The sequence below is a fragment of the Carassius carassius genome, chromosome 17 (genome assembly GCF_963082965.1).
Source record: "Carassius carassius chromosome 17, fCarCar2.1, whole genome shotgun sequence".
Classification (NCBI taxonomy): Eukaryota; Metazoa; Chordata; class Actinopteri; order Cypriniformes; family Cyprinidae; genus Carassius; species Carassius carassius.
Window position 1 is genome coordinate 7,619,025 of NC_081771.1, and position 25,681 is coordinate 7,644,705.

Sequence of the window (25,681 nt, forward strand, 5' to 3'; positions counted from 1 at the left end):
AATGTGTGACTTTCTGTAAGGACAATATCTGGCAGACTAGGTCATCAGTTAGAGGTGACTGTTCAACTAAATTTAAGAGAACTGTTTTTGGACAATCTGCTTTTTCAGTAAGAGCAGCAGAAAGATGGAATTTAATACCTGTTTATATTAGAGAGTGTTCAACACTTAGTATTTTTTAAAACTATGCTTAAAGTATGGCTTAAGGAAAATCAGATATGTGATCATTGACTTTTTTTTGTAATACAATGTAGTATGATGTGATATTGTATGTATTATATGTATTGTATTGTTTGTCACTTAATATTGTTTTTTTGTAACAACATCCTGCCCAGGGACTGCAGACTGCAAATTAGCTTTATAGCTAACTCTGACACAACACTGTTGTTGTGCGTTGTCCCTGTACAAATAAACAAACAAATAAATAAATAAATGTACTGCACCATAGCATGTATCACCAACTACACGGACAACATGTACAGAGCACCATCGTCCAAGGACGGTCCCCAAGTGAATTTCTTGGCCTTTGTGGAGTGGACACTGGCGTTCCCCACCTGTTCCCAGAGGCCAGCCCACCATCTCCCCATGGTACGGAGCATAAGCCCGAGCCCACAGATGACGGAGAGCCTGAGCCCAACCTGTCAGACCAGGTGCGAGAGCCGGCTACAGTGCCCACTGCAAGGGAGAGCTGCGGACGGTGTGAGTGAGGAGTGGAGCTTCTCCCCCTGCATCGCGGCTGAGGGTGAGCATACTATGGTACACCAAAAGGGCCAAAATGAGGAGGATCTTATCGATTGGGAATCGGAACTTGAAGTTGTACTGCCCCCTCTCCTCTCTCCGTCATCTCCGCTTGTCCCGTCCAGCCCTCCTTCATCCTTGGTTTCCACATCCAGCCCCGAGGGGGCTTCCGATTCTCCAGTGCCAGATCCTAGAATGTGTCCTCCAGTACCAGCTCCTAGAATGTGCCCTCCAGTGGCTGCTCCTGCCTCCTCCACTGCTGTCATCTAGCAGCCCCTCTGCTCGCACTCTGCCCACCAACTATGTGGTGCGAGCCATCTGCTCCAGCTTCGCCCTGCACTGCCATCCTCCAGCATTGCCTTGGTTGGAGTCTCTCTCACCTCTGCCTCCAGCCTCTGAGGCCCGGACTCCACCTCGGCTCATAGCTCCTTTTGTCTCCACCATCAACCATCGATCCATCAGCTCCACTGGGGTCCCTTGTTCCTCCGGCTCTGCCTTGGTCGGGCATTGACCCGTCATCGCCTCTGGACTCCTCTCCACTGGCTGCTCCTATTTGTTCTGTCCCACCAGCTCCGTTAAGCTCCTTCCTCCCGCCAGCTCCACCTTGGTCCTCAGTCGCTCTGTGGATCTCCGCCTCGCTTGCCAGAGCCCACGGCCCCACCCTGGCTCCCTGGATCCTCTGCGTCCCCCTAGCTTGTTGGCTTTCCATCTACGTCACGTGCTCCGCTGCCGTTGGTCGGCCTCCTGGAGTCTACCTTGTGCCGTCATTATGGCTGTGGCATGGGTCCAGCTGGACCCCTCCTGCTTCAAGCTCCTCCCGTCTCCTCCCTGACTCCTCCCTCTGTCATCTCCTCCTTCCGTCATCTCTGTCTGCCGCCCCCCTCCCTGGGGTCTGTCCTCCACCGGAGCCTCCTCCCAAACTTCCACCTATGCCTCCTCCTGTTGTTGCCTACGGTACAAGGACTCACCTTCCGGGAGGGGGGGGTGAAATGTCACGATTGGACCTGTTGTCATGTGTGTCTGTTCCTGTTATTCCTTATTTGTTTCCTGTCCTTGTTTTAGGGCTGTGACGGTGGCTGATTTTTACCACCGCGGTTGTCATGGACCAACAACCGCCGGTGGCGCGGTGTTGATAAAAAAAAAAAATATATATAATAATAATAATAATATTATAATAATAATATTATAAATAAATATATATATATATATATATATATATATGTATATATATATATATATATGTATATATATATATATATATATATGTATATATATATATATGTATGAGTGTCAAAAGTTGTTCGTTAACGAAGGCGATAATTTTTTTCAGTTTAACGTATTCAAAATATTTAACATATAGGGGCGGAGATGGCCACCCACTCACAACTGCTGCTTCTGTCACTTTTTCTCATGACAAGAAGTGAATTTATTCAGTCGCAGAATGACTGAACAGGAGACGTTTCAGACACGCGCTCCACTCACTTTATTATCAGGTGCAAGTTAAGCAAGCGCGGATGGTCCTGTGCTCAAAGTCGCCGGTGCGCGCTTCCTTTGTGCATATCCTTTCATATCAAACTGCGAAATAAACTATGTGCAAGCAGTGTCGTGGTCAGTTAATTCATGGAATTACCAAAAAAAAGGTGATTAAAGCTGACTTAAACTCTGCATGCATGTAATATTTTTTATATATATTATATACAGGATATATTTATATGTATGCACATGTCTATGAAATCAGCCCAGCACTGTCTCACTCATCTAACACATCATATTTAACTCGTCAGTTCGTGTATATTTGAAGACTTCTGTCAGTAAATGCCGCCTGCAAAACACTAAAATAAATATCAAAGAAATAATGCAGTTAAACAAGAAAGTAGCCTAAATAAGAAAGTTAAATACCCCCTGTCTAACGGATGCGAGCGACGAAGCGCGAGAAAATACTCATAATCATAATCAGTGATGCTATACTGGATGCAGCACAACACAACATGATAAATCCCCCGTCCGGTCAGTGATGTAGGCTACTGACACAGAGTTCAAATGTCCTGTATAGACACTAAACCTGTCGCAACACGGTTGTGTTGCGTCCGGTTTACTTTTCCGCCACCAAGCGAGATCATTAACTCCTCATCTGCACGCGCTCTCTTTGAAATAGGAATCGTTCATCTTTCATGTATCGCTGTCTCGTTTGTATTTTTCCAGTTTGGAGAAAGCCTCACCGTACCTGACCAGCCAGCGTTTGCGATCACGAGAACTTGTGCAAACACTGATGGGTGACATGAATGCAGATGACTCCAGATCGGCGATGTGGTATTTGCTTTCCCAACAAGATCCATCGCCCAACACTAAATTAATTTGCTGAATGCATAAACTGTATTTTCCAATCTAAAGAAAACTCTGTGTTTGAGGTAATTTGTTAATTACCATAGATTTAGAATTTGCAACTATTACAGTTATTACACTTATATACAAAACTTTGTATTATGCTTGCTATAGAGTTTGTGACGTCACGTGCACTACCGCCGGTGGCAGTAGACAACCGCGGTAGCAACCGACCACCGCGGTGATGCGGTTGTCATGGCAACCGTCACAGCCCTACCTTGTTTAGTTTGATTATAATTGATTCCCTGCATCTGTCTGTTCCTCGTTATCCTACCTTATAAGCCCACATCCTTGCTGTTCAGTTTACAAGTCTACAAGTTACATACATGTGTCTTCCTTCTGTTCTCCATGTTGGATTTACCCCTGTGATGGATTAATAAGGACTCTTTCGATTATTCTCTGCTCCATGTTCCTTCCCACAGCGTAGTGTGACCCCTTAGTTTTAGAATTTTATGTCACAGAAACTTAATGCTTTAAAAAAATTCCTGCACTCTATACCCTATAATGACAAACCAAGATCCAGATTTGCGATAACTGCAAATTTATAAATGTTTTTATGGCATAGGAGACTAGAAGTTCCCTGCATGATTTTAGATCTGATTTTCACTCACCGACAGGTTTTGCAAAATCGCAGACAAATACCTGAAATCGGAGGCGAATCGGTGCTCATTTACGCGAGTGACAATGCATTGTGAATTATCAATGACTTGATCTGAGAGAATTGCCGACACATTACAGACACCCGAGAAATATTTGGCATGCAAAATATCTGGACCGATTCAAAATTCTGTTGTGTGAAATGAGTTTTCAAACTTGCATAAGATGAAAGAAACCGCTGAGACAAACTGGATACTTATTTGAAATGTCAGTTAGGAATCTATTAATTGTCATTTGTTTCTACAGTAGGAAGGAAAATACATTGTAAAAATATATACAATAAGAGTTTAGAACTATACAATTATTGTGTATTTACACTGGTTGACTAGTCATTCAGAAATTCGATTAGTGAGTGAGACCAATTTATATAGGTTTTTTAAATGTTCTTGTTGACAGCCATACGCATTCAGATGGATGTCTTTAGTTGTGTTTTGCACCATCTTCCTGCCACAAGATCACATTTTTTTTTTATTCTCCTTCCTGTTGGTAAAGATGACATTTTAAAGGTTAATGTAAATGTGGCTATTTCTTATTCTTATTTTGTCACTTTCTCTTTTTCAAAGAAGATCAGATCATCCATCTCTATCCTGGAGTAGTTTCCACCTCTCTTTCACTTTCATGTGCCCTAGCTGCTCTTTAAATACTACAGTAATTCTCTCACTCACTCTCTTTCTCTCTGCCTCTTTTTACCTGTAGCTATTTCCTCTCGCCCGTTTTATACTCCCTATTTTTGGAGTTCAGTGATGTGAGAGTCATAAATACCAGCGAGGCTGCAGAGGGGTCTTTTGGGATTGTGTATATTTTGCAGCAACGACAAGAACGCGGGCAGCTAATCAGAGCGGCTCTTATCTGAAGCTGCTCAGCGCCCGACGTGGAACAGAGGAATGCTAAGGGGGTTAGCGCTAGCTGAATTCCACACTGAGGAATTACATGGAGATGAGCTGTAATTCAAGGGTTGATTTTATTGGGTCTGTTGGGGATATACTGTGAATATTTGGCCTCTAGGAGGGGACAGGTCTGAGCTTGTATGTACTTGACAGTTTTGTAATATTGAATTTGTATCATTTTGTTCTGATGTGAGAGATATAGCTAAATATATTTTTTAAACTCAATATATATTGAACATTTGAAAATTGATGTGGTAGTTCGTAAAAAGCATATTTTTTAACCAACAGACATTGTTGTAAAGTTGATTAAAAATGTTTAAGATTTGGAATAAAATACAGAAAATGTGTGTAGACGTAATCAAGGTGAGCTGTTTTTCAGTGAATGAGAAGAGGGAAATATTTTTAAATAATTTATATACAAATGATCAAAATAACTATTATTTATATTATTATTTATAGAATTTTTACATTTAATACAATTAAAAAATATATATTATTTTTATTTATGCATTAATATAAAATGCAGACCAAAACAGATATAAATAATAAATAAACAGTAATATTAATAAACAAATATATAAAATAGCATCATTAATAAACACCATGTATTTTACTAAACATTTTATAAGCATTTGAAATCTTATCCAGGGACATCTGTATACATTTTTGAATGAGTCAATGAACTGATTTATAAAAATGAACGGAAATATTAATTTGCAGAAATGAATAAAATTTCTCAACCCGACTGGCTACTCATGTTTAAGCACTATTAAGATATCTCTCATTGTGACACACACAAGTAGCTGGTATGCTGCGGTCGTTTGAAAAGTTAATAGGCAAATAAAAAGTAAATTAATATCTTTGCAATATTCATGATGTTGGTTCATTTTATACTGGCATTAAAATACTTCCAATACATTGTAAATATTCAGTCTATCAGCCAACCTTCTGTTGAATAACATGGAGCTAAGCGATTTACCATCGTACTATTAAAACTCCACCATGCAGACCTGCGGCGGGTCAGTGAATGACAGACACTCCTGACTGTCTTTATCACTTTCTGTTTCTGTCTTCTTCTCACCTTCTTTAACCTTCCGGATTCTTTTAGCTCCTCCTTTTTCTGTCACTCTCTCTTTTTATCTCCCTTTCACCTTAATGAGAACACACTCAAGTAAATGCTGACCTCTGTAATAAGCATTTTACTACGCAAATCACCACCACCGATGCTGATTGATCACAGTCACATGTCACAGACTTACGGGATCTGACTAAATGTTCCAGAGAATTCTGTCAAGTAGTGTGTGGCCGCAGCATTTCCTTAGATGAGTCGTCCCTCGAGTCACTACCATTCATCAGAACAGCAATGCAGATTTGTGCTGATTATTATCTGATGCTCTGTGTAAATATCACATGTGTCAGAAATGCTTGCTGTTGAAAATCTGAAAATGTGTTAAGATGCATTTAGGTCAGTTCTGGAATTAATTTGTCACCAAATTAAGCATTTGTGGTCGGATTTCATCACGTTTTTGCCTTTTTCCTTTCTCATTTGAGTCATCATCCAGGTTTATGTGGGTTGAGTGAATTTAAGGGACTTCCCCCACCTTTAGAGAACGGTATCAATTCCTGTTTGGTATCAATTTTGCTGATGTTAATATGCACTTGTCTCTCTCTCTTGTCTTTTTTACTCATTTTGTATTTCAGATTGAGGTGGCTCCACCGTATCCAGTGGTTCCGCCCTTTTGTTCCCTTTTCTGAATTCTGATTGGAACAATGGAACGTCAATCCTGTCCAAACAAGTGACTGTGGTATGTTGTCTTCAGAATTTTTCCTTGAAACCACGCAAACGTACGCTTTCTACTGTGCTACTTTTGCATATTAGTAAAAATGGTCTACAGTATGTATTTTACGTATATGTATTTGACTACAACCTTTTTTTTTTTTTTATCGCTCAGTGGTTGGTCTTTCCTACCTCTGACGATTGGATCATTTTGTCATGTGTATTTCATTGATGTATGATCTTTGACTTGGAACTTCCTCATAAAATTCCCTAGCAGAAATATGATAGAAATAAAGCTGGTGTTTACACGTAGTAATGTGTTTTGGTAGAATTTGCTAAGAAATGTCCTGAATTCATACTGAGACCTTGTTGAGATTTTCTGAAACTGTAGACGTCAACAGAGTCTCTGTTTGATCTCCTTAAATGATTACCTGTGAAACAAATCATATCCAGCAAATCTGAGTGCAGTTTGAGGCATTGTTGAGCTCTATTCCTGAAACTCTAGAGGCTATTTAGGGTCTTTTTTTTTCTCTGGAGATTTTTAGTCCCCATTTGCACAGCCTTTAACCTCGTGAGAATTTAATATCTGGCTACTTTGAAACATTGCGATCTCTTTTGTACTTCAGACATGCTAGATAAATTATTTTTTTGTAAGAAATGTCAGAGAAGACAGAAGCAAGATCTCTGTATATCTGACACTTTTTCAATTGTTTTTCTCCTAGACGGCAAAGAGATCTGCTTTTTCTTGTCTACGAGAACACTCATCCTGAAACCCCAAACTTGCTTAAGATCTTTTTTTATCTGGGTTGGGTTTGTTCTCTTTACCCAATGGTTGATACTTCTGCCCATTTGCCTTTGACCCATTTTAGTGTCACTGTCCCTTCACACTTATGTGTAGCAGACATTGACTAGTCTTCCTGTCATCACTTTGCAGCTTTGCGTGAGCGTGCTTGTGTATTTGCAACAGGCAGAACACTTTTCTGTGCCATAGATCTGGCACAGTGCCAGTCCACGCCTTTCCCCCCGATCAGAAGCAAACGTGACATTTGTGCCGAGGTAATGGAATCCTTGCGCAATTAAATCCCCGACTGCGAAGTGAAGCTGCTCTTTCCATCCCTCCATCCCTCTGCTTTCCTTTCATCCGCAGGAGGGAAGGCCATGATGATGAGACCATCTCAGCACGTTGCCCCTTTATTCTGCTCTCCGTGCCACTTTTTGTTTTTAACTTCTCCACATAAACATTTCTCCGCCTGGCAATTAATTACCACAAATGCCAATTAACCCCCTCTTTAAAAAAAAAAATATTGTAGGAGAATTAAATATCAATTATAAAAATTATGTTGGAAGGCGGCAACATTAAATTGCTTTAATGAGTTGTGCTGAAGGTGACAGTTGTTATTTTGCAGCCCGTCATGGCAGGGGACCTTCTGCCTGCTCTGATACAATGTGAAGTGGAGGATGAATCATTGTTGTGTGCTACTGCCAGCCAAAGAGAAGCACTTAGGGGTCTCTTTTTCTCTCTATATATCTTCCTCTCTTCCTTATTTGACTTGCACAACTGCTGATGGTGCGTTTGCCCACCGGTTGTGCTCCAGGACCATTCCTCCATACATTATCATGTTTAAAGAAATAGTTCATGCAAAAATGAAAATTCGGTCATAATTTACTCGTCTTTATGTCATTCCAAAGCAGTATGGTTTTGTTTCTTCATTGTACTAGTTCTTTTCCATGCAAATAATTCACATGGGGGCTGACACTTTCGAGTTTCAAAAAGGTTGCAAAGAAAGGTGAAAGTATCAAAAACATGGTCCTTATGACTCATGCACTTGAATTCAAGCCTTTTGAATTCATACGATAGGTTTATGTGAGGAACAGGCCAAAATATACGTCACTAAAAAAACTTCCTGTGCAGTGAGTGTTAATCTAATTACGTTGAGTTTGAGAACTGAACGAGCAAAGTCTTTTAGATCAGTTCTGAGAACTAGATAAACCGATTGTGATTCAAAAGACTGAATCCTTCACAAAAAAAGTGCAGTTTTTGAAGAGAAGATTTTATGGTCTGCCAGACTATAAAATGGCTGAAAAGATATCTCATAGACTTTCATTGTGACTTGGTGGTGGGCTCTTTTGACTTGGACCATATTTTATCAGAAATTTTGTGTTCAGAAGCTTTACTCTTACATACATTTAACATTTATTCATTTAGCAGACACTTTTAGCCAAAGTGACTTAAAAATGAGGAATACAACAAATGATCAAAAAGAAGTGACAGTAAATGCCGCTAGGGTCACTCAAGTCTTTTTACAGTGTGACGTTTTATATGTGTTATTGCACCCTTTGTATCTCTGAAAGGTCACTTAACAAAATTATATGCATATCCATGTATATGTGGGGAGGCATAAATAACAGCTCACAAAATAAAGAGGTCACCCAACTGTTTTTTTTTTCTGAGTTGAACGTTAATTTGAAGCAACAATAAAACGGATGTAATCATTTCCTCATCAACTTTTGTGGGTAATAACCTTTGGTCAGCATACCCCTGCACTCGAGTTGGACTAGTCTAAGACATCTCCATCTATTCTCACCTTCAGTGATTAACATCTCACTTTGCTGACGATGATGTTCCTTGTTCAGCTGATTGTAAAGTGATAGAGAAAAATGTTAAATTGGACCTTGATGCTCATCAGAAGCCAATTTCAACATATAGGAAGAAGAACTCGCAAATGAGATCTCTGTAACATCTTTCTCTTTTTTTTATTGCGATTGAAATGGAAAGGGTCGTTTGACTCCTGATTGTCAGGCTTTTCTCTGAATAAACACCCCAGAAGTCTCACATGTACAGATTCTCTTCTATAGCATTGGTTCTTAAACTTTTTGACACAATATTTACACAATATTAGGCACCCCGAATCAGACAATATATTTCTTCTCCTATTTCATTCTGCAATTATGACATTAATGCTTGTTTTCAAACTTTTTATTAACATAAAATTTATTTTGTGAGTTTTTCCAATAAAAATAATATTTATTCAGAGTGAAGTATGTAAAAAATTTAAAATATATATTTTTTTACATCCATTTATATTACTTTTTTATGTTTTAAGCATTTAGGTGTGAAGTCATTTATACATTTGAGGCCCTGTCCCCTGTTTGAGAACCACTGTTCTAGAGTTTCCAAATAGTGTCTTAAACTTTGCCCAGATTTGTTAACATACCAACGTTTGCAATAAAAAGTCAGAGATTTCAATATGAGCTTAAAAACCCATCTCATAAAACCCTCCCTAAACTAAGTATCTGCTCCATTCTATTAACATTCATGTATTAGCTTTCTACACTTAATGTATGATGACAAATTGTGTCTATTTTCATTCTAAGAGGAAAATTTGAAACTTTGAAGTTGAACTTTGATTGAAGCATAACTCCTGAGCTAAAAAAGATCAACCCTTGAGCAATAAAATTATCCTCTGGGACTGGTCTGACAGATAGATGAAGCAAATTATTGTAATTATACCATTGCCTATCAGTCAGTTGGGCAGAAAAATGCTGTTTAGTGAATTGAGAGTAGATTGAATCATGTTTTGGCCAGTTGCTTATTTGTGGCTGTGCAATTAACAACAGCCTAGCAGATTCGCACATAGGTCGAGACCACCCCAACAGGCATGGAAATTCAAGTACTGTGTGATGTTTTCCTTTTTCCAAGCATCTGCTCAATGACTGCCATCCACAGGGCCTGACACACATGCATGCATTTAGATTGGGCCTGCAGCCCTCTGACCGGGAGACTGAAACTCAACACTCATTTAGCAGTGGCTCAACATACGGCCCACTTCACAACTTCACAGCACACACACTCTTAAAAGTTCATTAGATCAGTATCCTGTCTAAATTGCCTCTGTGTAACACACACCACAGGCTAATGCAGGGGGTCTCACTGCTGGATATGTCCACCTTTCCCGGGGCTGTTTTTATGAATGCTTTTGTGCGCCCTTGTTTTTACAGCAAGTTTGTTTCCCATTCTGTCATATTACACTTTATCATTTAATTTCACTTTTCATTTTAGTAAGACTTCAGATGATTGATAAACAAATCTGCTTATGTTTCATTTTTAAATATGTGTCATTTCTTAGAAAAGGTCAGCGCTGAGTCATTTAATTAGCCTCGCATTTTCATAGATTTGTTTTTTTTTTTTTTTTGTAGATTAACAATAATTTCATGGAAAATGAAATTGTTCAGAAGGTAGTCTTGAATATCTCAGGAGACTTAAAACATATTGAGAACTTAATTTAACTTTTTTGGCATCTTTTCCATGAAAAATCTTTAACAACCATGGAACTTCTCCATTCTATATTCTATTTTTTTAACAGGAAAAGGATTAGATCATTAAATGTTCTTCACATTAAAAAAATGGTTCTGCTTACTATTTGCTGAAAGGATTTGGGGGACCAATACCAGTTCTTCTATGGCATTACTGTGAAAACCCCCTTAAGGTTTGAGCATCTTTATTTGCTCTCATTTTAACCTCACAAATGAGAAATCATTTGTGACTTTTCTTTCCTTGGGTGTGTTTAGATTAGGTCTGTATTATAACGCAATACAGACCTACTTTAGTGGAGTTTATTCAGTCTTATTCACTGTCCCTTTTCCGCTTTCACAAAAGCTTTCAGTTACACCTAGCTTCCTAACTTCCTGTTTCGCTGGGTGTCTGGCCGGCGATGGGCTGATGTCGTAACTGCGATCAGGAAAGGAACACAAGTCCAGGATGGAGTCCCAGGCAGCTGGCCCAGTGTGTGTGTAGGAAACAGCAGAGCAACTTGCAGAGAGCAGCAAATTACAGCACGTATCTCCTATCTCTCTCCTCTCTTTTGACTTTCCTGTTTGGACTCTAAGGTGATTGGAGGCACAGGCTGTGACATTTGACGGAAGTAGAGAGAGAGAGAGAGAGAGAGAGAGAGAGAGAGAGGGAGAGAGAGAGAGAGCAAATAAAAGAGAAAGTATTTATTTACAGTGTGATGATGCTAGTTAAGGATGCGGTTTCACACAGGATGTGCCCCCCTGCTTCGATCTGATAGGGGGCAGGCTGGAGCTCGGGGTGGTGGCCTGTATTGTGGAGCTGGTCTGGATTTTGGGCTGGACCCACTAGCACACCCTCAACGCTGTTTCCTGTCTAGGCGCAGAGAGATGAGAGCAGGTCAGCACAGGTCACTGGGAAAGAGAGCGGAGGGGAAGGACAGTCGAGGGTGTGTGATTGTGGGAGGTGTGTAATTGTCTGAGATATGCAGAAAGGTCATGTGTTGTGTTTTTTGAGGCCCTTTACCTCTCTCATCACCGCAGTGAACCAAATGCAGTCCCACAAGCAGAATCAAACATCCTACCGCTGCTGTATAGCGTTGAATCAGCGATTAACATATACCGCCCTTAGTCATTTGAGGTGTTTGTAATTTACAAACCATAAAATTTATCAAAAGGCTGATGTAAATCAAATAGACCTTTTTTCCCCCTAAAAGCTTCTTCATGTCATATTTCTGTTTAGGACACCAATTTTAACATTATTTTACATGTCAGATATATGTGTTTGTTCTTAAAAATGTGAATAGTGAGTGTAACTGTTATATATATATATATATATGTGTGTGTGTGTGTGTATGTATGTATGTATGTGTGTGTGTATAAGCGTGTATATGTGTATATGTATGTGTGACTTTGACATTAACATCCTCCATCTAATAATATAAGGTTAATGGCCTTAATGAGGCCTAAAAACGCAATGAGACATTGGATCTACTTTTTATTCACGGATCGCTTGTCTAAATAGGGGAAGTGGCTCACTGACCGTTTAGCCTTGTGCTAATGACGAATGCTGAGAAGTTTGAGCTGAGAGAGCAGACTATGGGTAATGATGAAAGCTTTAGTATGGAGATATGCTACTTTGATTCAAGGTGTTATGATTTGTCCTTGTTAAACAACATTCTGTTTGCGTGCAGTGGATGATGTTCTGTGTTTGATGTAACCGCTAATTTGACATTTACATCTACAGAATAGTGTTTTCCATCCTTTCATAGTTCTGAAATTTAAAAATGTATGGTTATTAACATTTTATGATTTTAAAAGAAGTCTCTTATTCAAAAATTTGGAATTTGTTTGACTAAAATTAAAAAACAAAATATATCATTACAGTTTGACAATAATTGTTTCATATTTTCTTACGTTTTAAATAGTTTTTTGGGGGGGTCCTTTGATGTATAGAAAATGTAAAAGAACAGCATTTATTTGAAATAGAAATATTTGTAAGATTATAAATGTCTTTACTGTCTTTTTAAAAACAATTTTATGTGTCCTTGCTAAATAAAAGCATCAGTTTCTTTAAAAAATATCACTGACCCTGAACTTTAGTGTATGTGCATATATATAAAAAAAAAAAAAAATTACTTAGTTGCAAATGTGTATCCTTAAATACTCATCTGGATCTTAACTATACAATGAAACCAGTCAGTATGGTTTAAGTTTAAACAAGTTCAGTTACTGTATCAGATTTGATTCAGAAATGCTCTGACTGGTTTAGTGAGTTCATAAAGTGAAGGATTTGTCAGACTGATTCAACCAGTAACTTTGTAAGTATTTCTGAATGATACATTAAGAGAAGCGGTTTGCATCGGTGCATCGGTAAAAACTGGTCATACTGTATTCACAGTTTGTGTGTATATATATATATATATATATATATATATATATATGAATGAATAACTTTATTCAGCAAGGATGCATTAAATTGATCAAAAGTGAAGTTAAGACTTTTGTATTATTATAAAAATATATTTCAAACTGTTTTACATATTAAAAAATCAGTATAGTTGAATGATTTCTGATGGGTCATGCGACACTGAAGACAAGAGAAATGAGTGCTGAAAATTCAGTTTTGCTGTCGCAGGAGTAAAGTATATTTTCAAATATATTAAAATCAAAATTGTATTTTAAATCATAATAATACTTTACAATATTGCTATACATTTAATTATACTTTTTTAGAGAGTTCTTTAAAAAAAATTAAATAAAAATCATTCGCAAATTTTAAAAGGTGGTGTTATTTTATTTAATAAAATATAAATGGTTTATGTAATTAAAATATAATTTAATAAATAATGGCATTTTAATCCGGTATCATTACATGTTCATTTTTGACATTTAATTTTGAAAGGTTCACTAGGAAGTGCCCAACGAAAAAGGGGCAACAGCAAGCATCAGCAAGGCTCAAACGTACATTGCCCCAATGTGTGAGAACAAGCGCACTAACCGCTATGCTATGGCTCCACTAGAGCTTCATGTAGCTGACGTGTTCATGCCTGTCCCCTGAAGAGCAGGAACAGGAGTCTGTCCATTAAAGTAGTCTCTGAAAACACTAGTGTACACTAGGCCAGAGGGGACAGGAGCAGTAAATCTGTGAAAGTGGATCTAGACCTGACAAACATGTGCAGAGCTGAGAAATACAAACAAACAACAGGACTGTTTGTCTCCCTGTTGGGTTACAGAAATACACACAAACGTACACCCACCCACACACACAAAACACTACAGCTTATGCTTCCTGAGTAGAGTCGTAGCAGTCTTGTGGCTCTTTAGTTTCTTCTTTTGTAAACACAATTCACGCCTCTGTTTTTGAGTCCATTATCTAACAGATAAGTCAGTCAATACAGTCTTGTGGCCACACCATTCTGCATTGATGTATGTATTTATGTGCTATATGCAGAAAAGAGCTTCTCTTTTGTGAACATGGTGTAAACAGGCATGTCAATAGACCCATAAGCCGTATCAAGCTACAGTAGCTATTAAAAAAGGCTTATATCTGCTGTGGATTTTTTTTTCTCCCTCTTTTTTAAAAATAATGTTAACGTGGCATTGTAAAAGAGATGGATGATCTATGTGGCAGATTGATCAGCGGGTAGAGACCCCATTATCTCCTTCCGTGTTAATTACAGTATGCTCAGCTTGTGTGTCAAAAGACGGATAACTGACGAAGGTAAAAGACCTTATTTATGCTTTCGTACTCAGCTGGCGGCAGCTTTCCCCTCTCTTTCTTTTTTTTCGCCTTCTCAGCGCTGAATATTTATCGTCCAGTAATATTACTCTGTCAAAGATGATCATCTCTGCGGAGATATTACTCGCTATCGTCACCTTCACAGGCATCCATTTGGACCCGCTCCTTCTCAAGTTACAAACTCTTCCTCTGCACGCAGAGTGGCTGAGCAAATTTGCGCAGAGATTTTTGGTCGTCCCCCGGGACGCCAGAAAGGTAATTCGGGTTGGGTAAATCAATATGTGGACAGCCAAGTCATACCACAACGCAGAGACATGGCACCAATCTCAGAATGCCCTGACATTTTGTGGCTTTTAGTGGGGTCACATTTTGCTAACGGAATAACAAAAGAAGAAAAACGCAGGGAAAAATTTCAGTTGCAAGCATCCAGATGAAGTCGATGCTCATCTGAATGGTTTTAAACTAAGATATCATTTGAACTAGTTCTGAAATGAATCATCATCCGTAAATATATATTTGGGCCTTTGCTATAAAAAAAAAATCAGAATGTGTACATTTTTGCGATGAATAGAATAAATCATTTTAGCCAACGTCATTCTGCTCAGGTTTGCTAACTTTCAGAAATGAGTAATTTTTACAGAAAAAGACTAAAATATGACCGTAAAGTTACCTTACCGTATGTGGGGTGAAAAACTATTAAGGGTTTAACATTTAATGTACCTAAATTTAGGCTTTATAAAAGTGAAAAAATTGTATTTACCATATGATTTATGGTAAAAAAAAAAAAAATACATAAACAACCAAGATTTTGGTTTCTGCCGTTTTTCTTATTAATGTACATTTAATCATTTTAATTTAACATTTTATCTGATTTAGTTAACGTTTATTGCATTTTTTAGTGTTGTGTTACCCTTATGGTGTTTTGTCTTTGTGTGTATGACTCTATGCACCATCTAAATAAGGCCTATAAAATCTTCCGGAAGAGGTTAGTTCTTGTGCGTTATTCAGGTTCAGTTGAGCTGCTGCTTCTGTCCACTGATCATTGTTTACATTTGAGTAAAAGCCCAAATTAAATCTGAAAATTTGAACTAAACCGTTTGATTCATATGGATTAGTTTTCCGATCTCTTTATGAAGTTTTTGAATTGTCAAAGTGGTGGTTACAAAGGCAGTCAATGGAAGGAAATCTGACCGCATCCTGTCATCAAAAATATCTTAATTTGTGTTCCGAAGATGAACAAAGGTCTTAAGGGTGCGGAACGACATGAGGGTGAGCAATTATTGACAGAATTTTCATATTGGGGTGAACTAACCCTTTAATACGGTTACTTTTACATACAGTATGGTTATTTACGGGTGTGACAACCGCATTCTGTAACCGAACTCACACCTGTACATTTTCAGGACTCACAACCACATTCTCGGAAAGCACGTGCTGTGTGAATGGAACACGACTGGACAACTCTGTCACATCATACATTGCGAGAAAGCTGTTCTGCGGCACAAACGTGTGTCTAAAGTATGCTGTATGTTTTAATTTGTGGTTTCGGTAACTTACAGTGACGGAGAAGTGAGCTGTATCATCAGAAAGTTTTAGATTCAGATTCAGTTTTTCTCCTACGGAGCCGCTCCTGTCAGTTTTGTGTTCTGCGTGTGACTCAGATGCTCCGCTCTCCACCCAAATAAAAGCTGCTGTCATTTAATGAAGGTTTGGTGGATGAACTAGTGGCTCAGCTGGACTCTTGTTGTGTCTGTAAGTGATAAGACTTTTTTCAGTTTTATGGACGTCGCCATCTTTGATATTACTTCAGTCACTGTTGCCATGGTTACTGGTAAAGAAAATGTGCTTGACTCCTGTTGCATGTTCATACAGACAGTATTCCAAATACAACTATAAGTTGCTGTGTGAACGGAACATTTCAAAACTCACACCTGTGTGTAAATGACAGTGTGAATGTATTGCCATTTTTATGGATGGGCCACATGCAGTGAACTCTGATTCATCATGTGGCTTTCTGTGTTACCACCTATTATTATAGTGGTTATTAGTCAGTTTTACAGTAAAAAGCAGATTTTAGTAGTTCAGATGGATTATTTTAACAATCATATAGTTTTATACAGCCACCAATATGCCATTCTGTAATACTAGAAACATTGTATTTATAATGTAGAATTCTGCCAGTTTTAGCAGGTAATTTAACAGGATGTTGTTTTGCTCTTTGAAATTAACCCAGGTACATCAAAACAAAGCTCAGTCTAAAAATAATGATAAAAATAACAATGAAAAAACATCCGTGGAGGATTTTATTTAGCTAGCGTTTAATTTGCTAACTAGATAGCATTTAATGTTTAATGTGCTAATGTTTTTAGTTTTTATTTTACAAGTACATTAGATACAGTATGTTAGATGTCATCAAGCAAAAAACGAGATGTGTGATGTTGAGATTTGACAAAATCACCTTACACCGAGGGTAGACCTTACACCGAGATCATGCCGCATGTTTATTGTTTGCGCTGTGTGCCGAAGGGCCCCTTCTTCTGAAACACACAGCAGTGAAACCCCCATGAAGGGACTTTTCAACTGTTACAGATCTTTTTTTCCTTTTTTCTTTCTTCTTATCACTGAGCGTGTGGTGTGAGAGGTAACATCACAGCAGTCTTTCCTGTGGTTTCATCTGTCAGACCTGATCCTCAGGCCTGTGTTTTTACCTCGCACCAGAAACAACACACTGTTATGAACCCTTACATACACACGCATTCTCTCGCTCTCCCTTTCAAAACCATTTATTCTTTTCATCACTTCCTGTCTGTTGACCAGACTGAAACAGCTTTCTGAAAGGCTGTCTGGAGTCAAGCTTGAGAAACTAAATTGGGTAAACAACAAAAAAATGTAGATTCATTTGGTTTTCTTTGTGCAAACAGGTTGTTCTGCCCAGGATTGTTTGCAATTTAATATTGTGCAAGGTGAATGTTATGTCATTGTTTTGTCATTCCTGCGTTGATAACGTTATCTCTCATCACTGCACCAAGTCTGAATGAGAGATATTATGTGTGTTGTGCAAAGGAATTTATTTGGTTTTTTGTGTATCTGTGTGTATTGAGTGTTATAATGGCATCACATCAGCAGTCAGACGTTACGGTAAGATGTCAGAGCATCACCTGGTGGACTAGCACAGAAAATAGGCTCTCGTGCAAATAGCAAACACCCACATACAGTATAACTATGAGAAATCCTTTCACGCCACATATTGACACATCTTTGAATTGATATCAGCTCATTTTGTCTCCTTAATTATTATTATTATTTTTTTTAATTTACAGCTGATTTTAGTTGAATCATATAAAAGCTTTTTTTTTTTTTTGCCTTAGAGAGAAAAACTGACTTTTTCATGTCATTGTAACTTTGTGTCCCTGTTGTGACTTTATCTCATAAAAAAATAATAATAATGTGACTTTCTAGATTCTTAAAATATTTTATTTCTGTCAAATGTATCTTATAATGTGTAAAAAATCAACTTTATTTTACCATTACCTTCTTTATTTGTGAACTTTGAGGCAAAACAATGATTATTTCCAAACAGATTGGCAGACCACTCCCCCTCATCTTCTATTGGTCAGCCAAATGGGTAGTCCTGCCCCCAAACCCAAGCTATTGTTTGAAACCAAAGTTGACTTAACTCAGTGTTCTGAAATGGCTATGAGCGAATGTGTTTAAAATTTGAGAAAAAACTTCTACTCAACTTTCTAGTATACAATAAAGACTCTTGTCTGTATTGTAAAACTATATTTAGATATATGTACATTTTGTTTTTTAAATTAATGTTGTTGTGTATTTACTAATTTTATTAATAATTACACAGCAAGTTTAACTATATTCAGTTTTTTTAAATAGCAACCCCATATATACATCTCCAACATTAAAGGGATAGTTCACTCAAATGTGTATATATATATATATAATATATAAACCATTATATATATATATATATATAAACCATTACTATTGATTGGAAAGAAAATTGGACAAAAAATATCACTTGAAACACTTCTCAAAATTTCTTCTTTTATGTTCCACAGAAGACAGAAAGTCGCTCGGGTCTGGAATGACACGAGGGTGAGTAAAAGATGACAGATTTTTTATATTTGGATGAACTTTCTCTTTAATAGGAGCATTCTAATTTCTTCTAAATCTGTATTTTTGCAAACTCATCACTAAGTGTCTGTCTAAAAATAATGATGAGGTACGTAGTTCAAGCTTAGAAAGAGAGTATGTGACAGAGAGTAGGTTTGGTGGGGCCAAGAAGGGTCGTGATCTTAACAGATGTCACCTCACATGTCACTTCACCATCTACACGGTTGCCACAAACCACCATCCAAGTGTACTCAAATGCAGCACGCATTAAAAACACTCACAGTCGCCTCTTATCAGATTACCATGCCTTATGATTGGCCTTCCATTGGCCTCTTTATTTAATAGAAGGTTCCTTTCTTCTTTGAGATGCCATAGAGTGTTAAATCACTGTGCTTGAGCCCTGTTATCTATGTTGAGGCCTGTTCTTGTAATGGGCTTTATTGATCTAAACAACATCAGGCTGGCCGTGATGTTATTAAGGTGAAGATAACTTCACTGTAACTTCCACTCAAACAATGTATTAGTGTTTTATTGGGTTTAAATAACTTTGGCTTTTAGACGCTAATGTAGCCGGTTAGTCACCCTGCTCTTTTATGGCTGCAGGATCTTAATAAAGCTTTCCTCTTTACATCCTGCTGTGTGTGAGTGTGTTTGTGTGTGAGAGAGGACAGGAGATGCCAAGTGCTTGCTGGGAAGTTTCTGCATCTTTAGTAAACAGCAGGAACTCTAAATAATCGGAGTAATTATATGTTGGTGGTATCCGTATTAAGCAACGCATTATCAAGCCGTGGTTCATTCCGACCCGGACCTTTAAACTCGATCCACAAGGCTGTCTTTTTTCTTTGTCAAATTAACATATGTGGTAAGAATTATTTGTGTTTTTAGAATCATTTATTAACTGCATTTCGCAGTGAACTGTTAAAATGGATGTTCGGATGTGTTTTTTGTCTTCCAAGGGCACACTGAATCCAATATTTATGAAATAATGATCTCATTCATCTACAGGCATATTTTCTGTGGGAAATTTAATTTGCAGCTATTTAAAGCCATGCGTTTGGTAATGAATTATTTTGTCATCCTGCCTCTGATGAGATTCATCTTTAATAACTGTAACAATTATTTTATTAAAAAAGAGGAGCCATGCATTATGGCTATCTCAGCAAGGTCTAGAGCGCGCAAGGATTCTCATTAGGAGGGTATTATTACCCCTGCTGGGCTTTCATTCACACTACCCAACTTAAATTACATTGTGTCAACAATGTTTGCATTAAATTTAAGCAGTCATATTTACCAATTTTTCCCTCTCTCTCGCTCCCTACTACTGACACATTTAGATGTATTAAAAAGATAAAACACAGTTCTTAATCTGATAGGATGGCTTATTGAACGTTTACCTCAGTGCTGACTTTTAATAATGCAATGATATTGAATTTGTATGCCAGTTGTTTTTTATTAAAATGTTTTTGAAAGCTGTAGCCAGCCATATTGTTGTCCGAGAAGTTGAAAACTGTCTTTAAAACAACTTATGTGTTACACAGAATGAAGAAAGTTATGCAAGTTTGTAGTTTTTGTCTGGCAGCAAATTGGCTAAATTTAAAATAAACATTAGACCAATGCAGCATCACCTTCTTTTTTAAGAAGGGGCTTTTTGATGGAAACTTATCTAAAGGTGCATCATGACAAAAATCACAGCTTTGCTAAAAAAAGTAATACTTTTTGCATATTAAAGGCATGACCAGCAATACTCTATGACAAATGTTGCAATTTCTGTTCATCAGCCTCTCAAGGAAGTTAAAACGTTCCAATCGGAAACAAATACTGTGTAATACCTATTTTAATGCTTCCCCAGTTTTTTTGCTGATGCCTATAAAAGATTCCACAGCACATGGAACCATCTGCCAACATGGAAACCAAATGCTGTAGCCTCTGTTCCGCATTTTACCACGATGCACTGTACACAAACAAAATGTTTATGGCTCACTGAGCTGAACCTATCCTGGCCCAAGACAGAAGCGAAATTGCTGAATGTGAGGTAATCGGTTATTTCAGTTTGACCACTTCCTTAAACTCCTGCTATTACTCATAGTGATACTTTTCCAAAGAAAACCTCTGACTCTCCTGTAGGCATAACGGTTTGGTCGATTTATGTAAATCAAATATTTAGCTGGACTTTAGAAGTAAAGTGGAGACTATGATTATCTGTACCTGGAAATTGCAGTGTCGGGGAGAGGGCACTGTGATGGAATGGCAGAGCAGTTTGTCTTTAATGTCAGCCATTCTTCAGTGTCTTGTTTAGTTCTTTTGCAACATTGAGAGACTAGAATATTAAAGAAGGATGTTTGCCTTTTACAATGTTTGAGCTTTTGATTATGAGAGCACCAAGATGCTTTAACAGTGTCTTAGCTTTATTTGATGTATATTCCAAATTCTGTCTTGAAACTCTAGAGGGCGCAGGCTGATGGGTCTTTAATGCAAACTGATGATATTCACAGAGTTTAACTACTTGGCACATGCTGACTGGTTCATGTTCAATACATAGCCAGTGCTTACTGCTTAACATAAGTGGCTGGCTAGAATTCACTAAAGCAGTTTGCGACATGCTTTCAGAGTTCCTCTGAAACCCTCCACCTTCCCCAGCTCCACCTGTTTAGTTCTGCTATGGGTTATTATATATGCTATTTGTGCTGCAGCAGTATGTCTTAAATACTCACAGCACCGTATCATTGTATGATTCAGCACTAGCAAGTTGCTGTACTTGCTTTGCAGCAGTAGGAATAATCTACGACAGCAGCAGATCTATTCCACCAAGACCAAATACATTAACATTGTCATATCCATCACCATGCTAAAATCTTTAGAGAATTGCAGTGATGGAACTATTGTAATGAATCAAATCATTTCTTAAAAAATGTCACTTAAGTAAATTTTATTAGTAAAATGTATTATACTTTATTCTTTATTTTAAAAGGGATAATGCACATTAATTAAGATAGGCACTCAAAGTTGATTATATAAATGTGCCAGCTTAGCCATACAGGCTGATTTTCATCTGAAGTCCCTGACAGGTTGATGGTAAAGCCCACGAGTACATAAATAACAAACATTCCAGCAAACATTGCCACAAACATAAAAGACTTTACCTATAAAACCCAGAAGCAAGCAATAAACCACTACTTCAAATTATAAAGACATGTTTGATTATCCAATAACCAACCTTTTTATAGATTCAAAAATAAATAAGCAAAAATGTAATATTTTTTACTTCTATAGGTATAGTATTCCAGGCATTAAACATTTTGAATCTATTTGACTGTAATTTATGGTTGAGCCTATAATTTAATGTTCTGCAGAAGACATCACAATAAATAATAAAATCACAATTTAATGTTTTTTTTTTTGAGCAAAAACATCAATATTAAGATTAAATATTGAATACTAGCAAAAGGCTTTCAGCTATATAATCTAATACCCAACAAGCAAAACATTTTTTTTTTCAATGTCATTTATTTTACCCAATTGGAAATGTGTCTTGTTTTAAGCATAAACCATTTCTATTTTAACAGAAAAACAAAACAAAAATACTGATAAAAAAAAAAATAGTGTTGTCACATGTGATATATCTACTTGTATCGATACACTTTTATTAACTCTCGACACAGGTTGTCAAATGATCTTCATTATCGTCACTCCATCAGAGTGACGTAATCTGCTAGATGTAGCCACCTCTTCCAGCATATTACTTGGATTTTTAACCCTTGTTTTCCTTCAAGGACAAACAGTGTACGTGACGGCAGATCTCTTTGCGAAAGTCCCTGAGCTCTCCTGAAGAAGCAGATCCCTTTTCAGCGCCAGCTGTTCTTCCAGATAAACTCTGCAGTGTGCTCGCAGATTCTCTTAATATGATTCCGCAGGGTTTGGCTCAGGAGAATAGACGCAAAACAAGCGTGCCAGGAGAAAGAGCATTGAATTTTTAATCAGCAGGCCCTCGTAGTGCAGCAGCACTTTTTTAGTAGGCAGCCGGCTCATTCATGAGCAGATGTTCAGCGCAGGTCCAAACTGCAGTTAACATGAACTCTGCTGCCCTCTCAGCCGTTGGCTGCAAGGACGTTGGCAGTGACCCCGGCATCTGAGAATTCATTCCCGGCAAAAAGCACCGAGCGCCGCTTCGCCCAGACCCTTTTTTTAGCCATGTTGCCCAGCCCAGGAGCTGGCCAGAAATGGAGGAGGGCTTTTCTTTTGACAGGCCATCAGTCTTCGCTCTGACACTGATGAAAGACTCGCCCGGGTCAACTCAGGGGACCGGCCCCAAAAATTCCTGAAGACAATTTTGCTCAAGTTTATCATTAATTTTTATGACGTCCTCTGTATGAAAATAAGCCACCTGGCATGAAAACCAAAACAGAAACTTGGAAAACAAAAGCAACCTTTTTTGCGTCATTTGGTTGAAGGTACCCTTGAAATGGGGAATTGCTATATCAGATTAACGTAGGTGGTTTAAGAGAACACGCTGGTCAGGTTGGTCGCTACACTCGAGCCCAGCTGCTGCTGTGGTTAGCCAGGTGGTTCGGTTAGCGTGGTGACCTCAATACACCTCAAGAGACTCGAATAACAACCAGTACAGATGAAGCATTATCGTGTTTCATTTACATAACACCGTTATGTTGCAGTACGTCCATGTAGCCCTTTCCCATCAAACGACAAATATGCCAAACCGGCATATGTTCCACACGGAAAGTGTGAAATGTTATTCTTTTTCGTTGCGGTGCATGTGAAGCTGTAATTGAAGGATGATGAGGTTTTAAGTTCTTTTTTTTTTTTTTTTTTCTTCAAGCACTTGTTTCTTCAGCACGTCTCCTACTTCACACTATCTAATTGGCCATTTTCAGGTTGGGTTTATGAGAGCAAAACTAATTAGTGTTTCTAAATTCAGAGAGCAAGAAAGAAGGAGAAAAAAAAGGAAAACATGGTTGAATGGATTGTTCTGGTTTCCTCTCTAGTGTCAGGCTCATAACAATGAAATAAAGAGTCTAATCACTTTCAAACTGCTTGTTTTTTTGTTTTTTTAACCAGCACTGAATGTCACTTTCTCTCCTGGCATTTTGTTTGGCACCATCACAGGCCCGGGAATAAAGCGAGTGCTTGCCCTCTTTACAAACTTTTTCCTTTGTAATTCGTGGGAAGGTTTTGCAGGGCAAAAACAATGCGTGTGTTGTTAGGTGGGGTTGTTTCTTCTTTTGATTTGGAACGTCCTGGTGAAAGACGGGTGGAGGGTGGAGAGTTTACAGTAGCGTTGACTTTTCGCCTGTTACCTTTATTCAGAGCTCCAGCTGCAGCGCGCCCTCAGGAAGGCCACCACGGGAGCACACACACACACACACACACACACGCCATCCCCCGTGTGAAAGCAAGCACTGTTTGAGTTGGCATGCGTAACTTTTGCTGCCTATGCAAGAAAGACACCAGCGGCGGCCACGCTAGCCAGACGGGCTGTCGTTCTTCTAATCAGGATGTGCCTTTTCCACCTCTCTCAGGAAACACATTTCTGCCTCTCCCTCCCCTCAGCGGCAAAAAAGCAAGGGTTGGACGGGAGGGAGAAAGTCGGTGAAGATGAGTGACAGGATCAGAGTCCGGAGGGGATTGGGCTAATCTGAGTTTAGTAGCACTCCCTCAACACCTCACCCTCCCTGCCTCCACTGGGCCTTCATTTATATTGAATAAAAAAGTTTATAGGTCAGTTTAACAATGTGCCGTAAAACTCGCACTATTTTTATTTTTCCACCTCTCCGCCGGAGGGATTCGCATGGAGAGGGCCAGTAATTAAGAAGCTGTGAATCCAGGGTTAGGGAGGAAGAGTGTTTAAATGCAATTAGAGCATCTGCTCGAATCAATTTGAACCCAATTACAGTTTTCTTGAATGTGCTATTATTTGTTTAATCAAGGGAATTTTGCCCTTTTAAGATGCTAAAAATGTATCGCGAGATTATTTAAACGCGGAGTGAAAATAAACTCGGCGGAAGTGGGTAATGAACAATTGTTTCAAAGTGACCTCTCTCGTTGTGCCCTCCCTCGTTACCTTTTTCTTCTCTGAAAGGAAAACTCCATTTGATTTGTCTGGAGATAAAGCTATCACAATATCGGCTGGATAATTAGCCCAAAATCCGCATCAGTTTTTTTTTTGGGAACTGGATGTGGAACACCAGTCTCTGATGATTCGAAGTTTCAGTAGATTTCCTCATTTCTCACTGATGTTTTTTTCTTGTCTGTCCTTCTCTCCTTTCTGTCTGCATTCTCTTCCACCAATCTTTCTACCTGCTGTCTGTCCTGCAGGAACGAGAGTGCAGTGGTCCAGCCCTGTGGATGCTGAAGGGTATGCCTCATTTTTAACAGTGTATGTGTGTGCCTAGCCACACTTTTGAATGAATTTCATTGCAACAGATAACGAAATATTAAACCAAGTGGAATTTGCAAGCAAATGATGCTAGGCCTTCTCAAAACTGCACTTTTAAACACCTTTTGTAATTACTTTTAACCAACTGGTCCCTAAACCATTTTTAGTAGATATGTGAAGTCAGTTCAGCTCTAGTTACCTTCTTTGTTATCCGTTCACGTCAGTTCATAAAAATGCTAATTTAGGATATGTGTGGTAGTTTACTCTTTTTAGTCTTAACAGTAATTCTATAAAGCCCAACAAATATTTTTTTTTATTAAATGTTTTATTTATTTAAAATAAATGTTACTTGGTTTAACATTGAATACATATCTAATGCAGTTTTTATTCATTCATTCATTCATATTTTATTTAAATGCAGTTTTGTTTATTTATTTATTTATGTAAAATAACTGAAGTCTTTTTGTATGTTTACTTATATAATTTTTTTTAATTACCACAAATTCTACATTGCTTTATTTATTTAGAATAGATTCTATGTTGAATATTTATTTATTTATTTTTAGAATAAATTCCACATTGTTTACTTTTTTATGCAGTATAAATGTTTAGTTTAATAATGAATGAATGAATTTGGTTTAACACTTGGTTTAATATTTAATTTGTGTGTAATGCAGTAACATTCCTATATTTGT

The 25,681-nt window shown here is 38.0% G+C and overlaps 1 protein-coding gene across 12 annotated transcripts in view; it reads left to right on the forward strand.

Annotated features, from left to right (window-relative positions):
- Positions 1-25,681, forward strand: part of LOC132160902 (forkhead box protein P1-B) — a 184,307-nt gene that overhangs the window by 13,750 nt on the left and 144,876 nt on the right. For 8 of the 12 annotated variants that reach the window (XR_009438085.1, XM_059570643.1, XM_059570634.1 and 5 more), the window contains 2 exons: positions 6,363-6,466; positions 24,926-24,965. The gene's annotated coding sequence lies outside the window, so the exon portion shown is untranslated. Of the gene's footprint in view, positions 1-6,362; positions 6,467-18,550; positions 18,581-24,925; positions 24,966-25,681 lie in introns of those variants that run through there. The other 4 variants (XM_059570635.1, XM_059570633.1, XM_059570637.1 and 1 more) reach the window with 2 other exon arrangements.